A 10,631-nucleotide genomic window follows, 5' to 3' on the forward strand; every position below is an offset into this window, starting at 1 on the left:
GAATAGCCTATGCTTCTATATTTCATTGTATCAAGCTTTACAGTAGGCGTTCTCGCACATGGCATCGCCCCTCCCCTGCCAGAGAATAATTATCACCTCGTTTCAATGTCAATTAGATGGGCTGGAATTCGCGCTGATCGAAATAATTGGTCTAATTAATCTAATTTCAACATTTTAAAACAATCCATATTATGTGTGAATAGATGCATTGGGAGGTCAAGCTTCGAGGGTTTCTGTCAATAAGTGTGTTGACAAAATCTCACAAATTAATCATCCACATAGAACGGAAAGTTAATCTGAAATGCAACAATGCATTTATATTTGTATATTTAATGTGAACACTTTATTTAATGTCAACAATATATACAGGTGAGCACTACGTTTAAAATAATCAGCATATGTACTGTGCACATGGAAGCTAGTGGTAGGGGAGACCAGGGTTGGTTGTCTCACGGGTTGGTTGTCACAGTGCTTATTACAGCCACACTAGAGGGCGCTGTGACATGATGTTGATATTAACTTTTAGCCCTGACATCCTCTTCATTTTGCTCTAGCCATTTTTTGGAACACACAGAAAACATTGAGGTGAGGAGATATTTTATCATTTTTATGGGTCAGAGTCATTTTTCATGTTGGTGTTGTTTTTGTATTAACTGCTTGTATGTTATTAGTCATTTGAAAATAAAACACTTTTTAAAAAGTCAAAGGTACGTAGCTTTTAATGAGTCATCTTTTAGCTAGCAAGCTAAAGCTATGTGGGAGCTAGCTTAACATGTTTGTTAAGAGGTCAGTTGGGGATGGTTGTTTCACTGCTCTGGGGGTTGGTTATCACATGTGACAACCAACCCCTAAAGTTTGAGAAATGATTTTTTCGTTGGTAGAATGGTCAGGAACTTCAAGTGAAAGACAGACAGGGGAAGTACGCCAGCAGATGTTATGCTTTTGGCTGTGAGGCAGGTGAAGCTAGCAGACAAGAGCGTACGTAGCACAGCTAAAAACTTCAATATTAACTACAGGACATTGACTAGGTGTCTAGCTTAAAAAACAAAAAAGTTACACATCTTCTTTTAAGATCCAAATTTATCACTGAAACCCTATTGAACCTCCATAGGTTCTTATATATGTGTTTTTCAATTTGTGCCCTTTGGCTTGAATCATGCTTTATAAATGTATTATTATTATTATTATTATTATAGATGCATATTTTCAATGGCTGCTAATCTAAATATTTGCATTGACAGTATGTTAGAACCTTTATTATAGCCAACACCTTGTTTTGAACACTGAATAAGGTGCTTGCTCACACGGCCATGTAACAGTGAAGATTTTTGTATGAACACAAGAGGGCAGTGTTACCTCAAAGTCATATATCCAGACTGCCATCTCAATGGAAACTAACAGCACAGTGTAAGGATTGGCAAATATCAAAATAATCTGTCTGCGGTCAAATTAAAACTATGCTGTTACTTGCATTTTCCATCTAATGAGGATATTAAGTCATGCTTATACTTACGGGGTATGACATCAGTTTAATGTTCAGAATGTCTAAATAAAGTTGATTTATGGACAGTTTCATGAACACAGATTAAGTTTATTCCTGGACTAAATTGAGTTTTGATGGGACAAAATAAAATTTAGTCTAGGACTAGATATTATCTTTGTTTGCAGTGCAGGACCATGCAGTTTATTCACCTCAAGAAATCTATAAATTGTGTAACCCCAATTTGGTTCAAAAGCCAATGCCCTATATTGGCCCTAGTATAAATCTAAAAACCTTCATCCACCTATCAGTATTCAGCCCTCAAACATGAGGGAAAATTAATCATATATCAGATCATATATTTTGACTTTGACATAAGCTTCCGTTTTCCTTAACTTTGGCTAACAAGTAAAAGCAGGTTCCCCCTCTCAAAACAGACAGAACGGCCAGTTCAGAAATCAGTAAAACTAACCCCCCCAACCGAGATGTGATGAAAAAACATTGCACTTTCTCAAATACCAACTTCAGCGCTTCATGTTTTTTCTTTTTTATTTGTATTTAATTTTATTTGCACACATTTTAAAATCAACAAATGAAAGGAAATTAGTGCTCAAAATCAATTGAGCAGCTTGAGACAAGAAAGTGATTATACGAGGTCTCTTACCTATGATAATATACTAATTACACTAAATATATCACAAAAATGACATCAAAGCATGCAAATATACAAGAAGGTCGCAAAACAAACCAAACAAGATAAAACATAAACATGAAACAAAACCTAAGAAATAAAAATTGATTGAAAAAAAATTGATCATTGATCATGTTGCAGCTTGAATATCTTTAGACATTTTCCCCATGGAAATCGTTTGGTTTCTTATGACCACCCAAACTATGCCACAAGAAAGGCAGGCAGTGGAGCACTGGTAACCTAATGTGGGTGTACAAGATTATTTGCCTTTAGCCATTTACAGTATGAGATCACTGTGATTAGGTGCAATATTAATATTATTTCACCAGCTAAGTGATTGAAAGCAAATGAACAAATGTTCCATTCGTCAATCGGATTGGGAAATTTTGTGAAGTTTCTATGACTTAGTAGTTTATACCATTCAACTCAGACTGTCTTACAAAAGACATCATATGTCTTAGGGCAAGGAAAATGGATTATGGACCTTGCAACATTGCTGTGGTGTGGAGTTTTCCCCCCAAATGCCTTGCTTAAAATAGAGTGAGTCAAGCGCAATTAAGAGAATAGAAATAGGCAGTGAACAGAAACTGGGAGGGGTGAATTTGAGTTGTCACACTCCTGAATCTCAGCAGTGTTTGCCAGAGGTGTGTCCATTAAATCAGCTTTGTCACAAGTCTGCTGTGAGTTTTAGGTCACACTTTACAATGACGACGCATGACTTTCACATTAGTGGAGTAATTCTGAGTGCCTTTATACATACGGCCCCAGGCCTGATAAAGTGACACAGTTTTAGCTTTTAGGCAGACTAAGCAGTAGGGACACTTTAGTGGTAGGAAAAGGCCAGCATTGCTGGGATGATTGGCCTGCTCTTAACATGTTATGTTATGTTATGTTATGTTATGTTATGTTATGTTATGTTATGTTATGTTATGTTATGTTATGATATGGTATGTTTTATAACTGTTTTATTGACTGCCAGCCACTGCTTCTTTTCATCTGTCAGAGCAGTGCATGTGCTACGCTGTCATCGTGTCAGAAGAGTACAATTCCTATGCAGTCAGTCTGATCAAACAGCACATTTCCTGCATAGTCAATGTTGGGGCGTACACTTCCTGTGCAGCCAGTGTTGGGAAATACAATTCCTATACAGTCCATGTATAAGAAGAGTACGCTTCCTGTGCATCCAGTGTTGCAATGCAATTTCTGTGCAGTCATTGTGTTGGAAGAGTGGACTTTCGCTGTAATGAAAACCTTGGATTTTTGTGAAAAGTCTGTCCAAACGATCCCTTCACCCATCCGACTATATCTGTTATTTATCTGACACTTTGATCCAAAGCAACTAACACTTGATTAGACTAAACAGGGGACAATCCATTAATGTAGGATTAAGGCCCTTGCTCAAGGGCCCAACAGCTGTGCAGATCTTATTGTGGCTACACCGGGGCTTGAACCACAAACCTTTGGTCCTAGTCATGTACCTTAGCCACTAGGCCACAGGCTGCCTTAGTGCTTTGGTAGCACTCTGACCCACAAGGGTTTGGATAACAATGAACAGCTAAGGATATAATAACTCCATACATACACTGTGTGCAAGCTGACATTTTATAAAAAGGATAGCCCCAGGCAAGCCCACTTCAAAGGGATGCACCCCTATCCAACGCATTCTGTTTACTGTAACTGGGATTCCTGTGTGCAAAACCATGGTTATGGTCTCTCCTCTTTCCATTCTCGTAATTACACACTTTTCCCTCTGACTGTCTGACCAGAACTTGTGGACCGCCGGTAAACTGCACACTTTTTTAATGGGGCCTTTTGCATTTTGCATTTTTGTGGTTGGTACCACAGACTAACTCTCAATAATCAATAATCAAATGTTCTGTCCATTTGTCTGAGAAAAACCTTGCGAAACCAGCTGGTTATGCGTGACCGATAATGTTTGTTCAAGGGGGATTCTCGCTGACCACAGTTTCAGAGTCTCTTTTCAAACGATAATGCAGAGTTGTAAAGTAAACCGCAGTTCTAAGAGCATGAGTGTCAAACTGCAATGATTCCTCTTTACTATATCCTGTCTGTGTAAAAATATTATGTCATGTCTTGGCATACAAAGAGAAGCAAAAATAAAAATGTCTTGAATGTCTGAAATACGGCAATATTTTGTTACCAGTACAAGATATCGTTCGTGAAATTCCAAAGCAAAACCTAAAAAAGAAAAGCGCAAACCTGGCTCACTCAAAAGGTCTTTTTTTAATATTAGGGTATACTTAAGCAGTAGCTCACGACAGGCAGTGGTATATAGAAATTTCATCACAGCTCAGGGGCGTTGTTCGGCCCAGCACGCAGTGGAGGGTCACAAAACCCGTTAGCTTGTTAGCTTTCAAGCTACCTTGAGTGAGCAAACGCCTTCTTATGTTTATTTGTACATTCCCATTGTGCAAGCATGGAAAAACTGCCCAGCATCAGTGGGATCATGTTGCATAGGTAAACTCATTTTATTCTATGGGGGAGCCTTGCTCTGCTTTCTCCGGTCCACAAGTTTCGGTCACCCTAGAGCTCTCAAACTTCTGCTTGCTTACGGACGCATTACATTACATTACATTACATTACGTGGCATTTAGCAGACGCTCTTATCCAGAGCGACGTACAACAAAGTGCAAATCAAACACAAGAACAAGTGCAAAAGTGGACGTGAGAGGACAGTACAGTTCCGAGTCTTAGTGTAAACATACAGAAATTCAGAACCCTTGAAGAGTACAATCAACTTTCAAACTAGCATACCACAGTTGGCAGCTAGAATATAACAATACAACAGCCAATAAAAACAACAATACCTATACAAGTAACGATACCTATACATAAGTGCAATTACGGTCTAAGGCTAATCAAGGTGATTGTGAGTTGGGGAGGGAAAGGTGTAGCCTGAAGAGATGGGTCTTCAGTCTGCGCTTGAAGGAGGTCAGAGACTCGGCCGTTCTGACATCCACCGGGAAGTCATTCCACCACCGTAGGACCAGGACAGACAGCAGTCGTGAGCGTGAAGTGCAGGTGTGGCGAGGGGGAGGCGCCAGACGGCATGAAGTGGCAGAACGGAGGGGTCTTGTTGGTGTATAGGTCTTGATAAGGGATTGCATATATGCAGGGGCTGATCCTTTAACTGCCTGGTATGCGAGCACCAAAGTTTTAAATTTGATGCGAGCCATAACAGGCAGCCAGTGGAGGTTGCTGAGCAGGGGGGTGGCATGTGAATGTCTGGGAACATTGAATACCAGACGGGCTGCAGCATTCTGGATGAGTTATAGGGGTCTGATGGCAGATGCTGGAAGGCCAGCCAGCAGAGAATTGCAATAGTCCAGGCGGGACAGGACCATTGCTTGAACAAGGAGCTGAGTGGAGTAGGTGGTGAGAAAGGGTCGGATTCTCCGGATGTTGTACAGGAAGAACCTGCACGCCCGGGACGCAAAATCTCTCTCGCAAATCAGATAGTTTCTGAATCATGTGGAACTGGAGGCAGTGTGTAACTCAGTGTGTGCCTGCTAGCTTGAGAATCCTGGGCGACATTATTGCAAGGTGACTGACATGCATCGGCTAAGCATCTAACGGTTTTTCATTTTGACTTGAACGCATGCTTCGCCGTGGAGCGATACTCAAAAGAGAACTGTAAACAAGCATTAGAATGCACAGACGTGGTATATGGAAAATGTTTCACCGCTATGAACCAATCAGATTGCGTTTTTATAAAGACTCTTATTGGGTGCTAGAGTATACACTACAGGCCACAGAAAATATCGAGCTGTCAGCAATGTGACTTCATCAGAATGCGTTCATTTTGCCGCGGTGGCGCCCGGTTAAAGTAACAGTTGCGGGCTGGACGATGCGGCTTAGAGAAGGTGTGTTGTTCTCAGGATCACCTGATCCATCCTATAACTTTGGCCTGACTGGATTCCTATCCAATGTGATATTTTAGATTGCAACCATAATTAGGGGTGACATGGCTCAGGCAGTAAGAGCAGTCGTCTGGCAGTCAGAGGGTTGCCGGTTCGATCCCCCGCCTGGGCTGAGTCGAAGTGTCCCTGAGCAAGACACCTAATCACCAAATGCTCCTGATGAGCTGGTCGGTGACTTGCATGGCAGTCAATTGCCGTTGGTGTGTTGGTGTGTTGGTGTGTGAGTGTGTGAGTGTGTGAGTGTGTGTATGAATGGGTGAATGAGAAGTATCAATTGTACAGTGCTTTGGATAAAGGTGCTATATAAATGCCTACTAATTACTTCATTGGTCATAAGGAATTTTGATTCTTATATTCAATGTTATAAAATGGGAGATACATGGGGTCTGCAAAAAGACTAGACCGAAACATATAAAAGATATAAACAGAACCAGTCCCTCCTGAAAAAAACTGCTCAAGCTCGGTTTTGAAACAGCTAGTGGCTGGTTGACCTGTTCAGACCTGCTCCATACTCAACATGATTTGACCAGCTCAAGCTATGTTTTGAAACTGGAATTTCCAGATGGATTTCACACCAGGAGTTACACACACTATGAGTGGTACCAATTACAAATTGGGGAATAATTAGGTGACCAGACACTGACAGCGAGCTTTAATTGGGCTAGGAGAAAAGAGAACGCCTCCCCTTCGTGATTTTGAGTCATGACACTGTATTGAGTCAGGACATTGGTCTAATCTAAAAGATGGGTTATGCTAATTTAAAATAAGGGGGTTATGCTTATTTCAAATAAGGGTATTCATATTTGGGTCAGCATTACACATGGGGAAGGACACTGTGTATAAAGAGGTCATACCAGCTGCATTAACACATGATGATAGCCAGTGTTAGCTCTGTTTTGTTTCAGGGCCACGGTTTCAAAATGACTCACTTATGGTTATATCATCAAATCAAACAAGGCCAATATGCAGCTGCAAGCCCTAGTTTGGTGTTACAAGAATCAAATATGAATTGCATAAACAAGAATATGAGGACATGTCCTCTCTAGTAGGAGAAAAACCTAGCTGTAAGTAACTATTAGTACTTGTGTACTTGTGTATGCCTTTAGACCCTGCTTTATTGCTTCTAAGGTGCTTTAAACATAATAACAGAAACCTGTAAGATATGTGTCTTGTTGTCTTTTCCAGATGCAGAGCACCAATCCACATGTTCATTGCAAGCCGCGACGTCGGAAGTTCGAATCCAGCCATCTGACATTTGTCACATCTTCCCCTCTCTCACTTCCATTCTTCCTGTCTCTCTACGCCATTCTATCCATTAAACCACAAAAAAAAATCTAAATAAAAGAATTCTGTATCGCAATTGGCTCCATGCTTTTGAGGTGACTTGGACACGCCTGTTTGAGTCATTTATGCGCTGTGGTGAGAGTCGCTGAAAAAAGTGGTGACTGGATTTATAGTGCCAGTAAGCTGGCTCCATGCTTCCTCTTTCGACGTCCGCCCTGCTGACTCACGAAAGGCAAAACGGAGCCAGTGCGAGAACACAGGCAGTCCTGTAATTACACAGTGATGGAATGTGTCATCCCCGGGGGCTGGTGCAGGCGGCTATTACGCGCAAGCTTCCCGTACCCTTCAAGCGTAGGGGAGAGCAGGGTCTGTTGTGACACTGCACTGGGGTCTGCTGCAACCCGATGTTTTTTTTCCCCCCTAATCAGAAACGAGCTAGCCTGCTGTCAATCACACCGCTGTCAATCACACACGTCCTCTTTCACCTCGGATTTCAACGACCCAGTTTCCTGTCGATTCAGTGCTCGCCAAACATTGCGTAACTATTGACCACACGGGCCCCCGCTCTCCCCTACCACCCTGGGAATATTATCTGCAACTTAATCTTAAACTCGCAACTGCGACTTTTCTTTTCCTGTGGGACAGGCGAGTATCTGCCACAGCCTCTTGTGTTGTTTACTTGTCCATCCACAAAGTCCCTAATTAAGGATCTCCTAATTTTAGAAGGCACTCGTTTTCAGCAAATGATGAGTTTTCTTCCCATGACATGATACACATATTCTTTGCTAAATGTTGTTTACGTGCGTCTAAATTGAAGGAACTGCTGAAGCTATTTTCGCTACATAGCATGATGTATGCATTGCATTTTAGAGACTGTTTTAAGTAGAAACCACTTTTTGATGTGGAGATGCAATTGAAATGTAAAGGAATGCCATCTTAGCTTATAGAAACAGTCAGAATAGTGGTAGGTTTTCTTACCAGAATAGCAGTAGGTTATTTATATTTGACCAAAAAATGATGATCAATATGCTCTTGAAATGTATTTATGTGTTAAGGTAATTGAATTGCCCTAAGGAGATGAATGAAAAATTACAATACAATACCATTTGTACTGTATTGCATTCTCATGTCTTGCAAATGAGGTTCCCATTTGACTTCTCGGCTAAAGGCAATATAAGTGTTCCACTCTGTTTATAATCCATAGTCCTCATTTTTATTAAAGAAAGAGCAATGTGGCCACTGGCCACTAGAGGTCAATAGGGAGAGAGTTTCCCTCGTACTGTTTATTTTATTTATTTATTTTTACTTGAGACAGTGCACATGAATCAACATTTTCTGTTTCCACATCAATGTAAATGTGCCAGAGTTAGCTAATGAGCTAATTTTCATCTGTAGTCCCTAACCTGCATGTCTTTAGACTCAGTGACAGGCTTTCCTGTAGTTGTGTTCAGCCTGCAGGGTATAAAATAGCCGCTGGCTGTACCTGTAGTACTATGTGTGGCCTGTGGAGTGTATAACAGCAATTGGCTTTCCTGTAGTACTGTGAAGCCTGTTGGGTGTAAAATAGTCACTGGGTCTCTTGTAGTAGTATGGTATGTAGAGTAAAAACCACTAGCTCTGCTGTTGTACGGTATGGTGTGCGTACGTGTGTGTGTGTGTGTGTGTGTGTGCGTGTGCGTGCATATGTGTTTTTTGTGTGTACGTGCATGTGCATAGTGGGTGGGCACTGCTTTCCGTAGACACGGTTCAACCACTCTCCTGTCCCACACAACAACTTCCTGTTCAGGCACAGTGTGATTTATCTGATTGATGACTCATAATGTCCTTGGTTTGAAAGTTAGACATGCCAATCAGAAGAATGAGCTGTATAAATGTTTTTTTTTTCTCTAAGAAATTATGAAGTGAACAACCATTTTCTTCTGTGAGATGTTACATTACATTACATTACAGGCAGTCCTAGCGTGACCATAGTTTGTTTAGGTGGGTCTCATCTGCATAAAAATGATATGACATGCCATGAGCACAGATAACAGGGCCAAGGGATCTGGATTCTGGTAAATGGAGAAGAGGAGGGGGCCGAGGACTGGGCACTGGGGGAACTCCTGTAACAAGTGGACGAGGGGTTGATACTCTACCAGCCCGGGTCACCTGGACCGGTCAGAGAGAAAAGATTAAATCCAGTCTAGGGCTGTGCCACAGATCCCTGTAGATACCAGGGAGGATAGGAGGATGGAGTGGTTGACTGTGTCAAAGGCTGCAGAGAGGTCAAGAAGGATCAGGACAGAAGGGGTTAATTGACGGAGAGGAGTGCAGTCTCTGTCGAGTGGCCAGGTCTGAAGCCAGACTGGTGGAGGTCCAGCAGGTGATTCTGTGAGAAGAAGGAGGAGAGTTGGTTAGAGGTGGCTCGTTCGATTGATTTTGATATAAAAGGAACGAGAGATACCGGACGTTGGTTCTGTATGCAGGAGGGGTCCAGAGTGAGGTGATGTAGGCCCTTTTGAAAGACGAGGGAGAGCAGGGACAGGGAGGAGTTCACAAGGGAGGTGACGAATGGGATTGCCTGAAGGAGGTTTGAGGGGATAGGGTTGGGGGCACAAGTCGTAGGGTGGTGGGAGGAGGAGAAACGGGGCAGGCACAGAAAGGGAGGCAGGCACAGAGGTGGTGGTGGTCATGAAGGTGCTGCGGTTGTCTGAAGTTGACGCTTCATTGACCTTAGTTAACAGAGTTAGTGCCACATTCAGATTTTTACCCACCTGTTTCATTTGCTGCACTATAGGGAAACCGGCAAGCCATCCGGCAGATCAGAGAGTCTCCTTGGCTAGGCTCTGCAAAGAGTCAGTTTTATTTTTTTAAGTTTCATGATAGATATTGTACGCATCACCCCAGAGGGTTGACTTCACTTACTAAAGTTATTTAGAGCTGGTTAACTTCACTTACTAAAACCCAGAATAGTTTTACTGCAGTCCATGTTCCAGTTTTGGAAGAGTTCCATTGAAAAAAATAATCATCGTAGCTTTCTGTAGACACTCAAAATGCGGTTCTAAACCAATCAGAGCTGGAGATACCTTATCAGGAATGTGGGCAGTCCAGCTGCAGCGAGTCTCCCTTATTACACTTTCTTCCTTCTGCTGCTGTAGCCTATCCACTTAGAGGTTTGATGCGTTGTGTGTTCAGAGATGCTGTTCTGCATACCACTGTTGTAATGTGTGGTTATCTGACCTCTCTCATTGACAAG

At 42.0% G+C, this 10,631-nt stretch overlaps 1 long non-coding RNA gene across 1 annotated transcript; it reads left to right on the plus strand.

The window, feature by feature from the left end:
- The first annotated feature begins 528 nt into the window (after positions 1-528).
- LOC133107730 (uncharacterized) lies at positions 529-7,472 on the plus strand. Its single transcript, XR_009704618.1, has 2 exons — positions 529-585; positions 7,298-7,472. It is a non-coding gene; the product is annotated as an uncharacterized LOC133107730 (long non-coding RNA).
- Positions 7,473-10,631: the final 3,159 nt, after the last annotated feature.

The sequence above is a fragment of the Conger conger genome, chromosome 13 (genome assembly GCF_963514075.1).
Source record: "Conger conger chromosome 13, fConCon1.1, whole genome shotgun sequence".
NCBI classification, from domain to species: domain Eukaryota; kingdom Metazoa; phylum Chordata; class Actinopteri; order Anguilliformes; family Congridae; genus Conger; species Conger conger.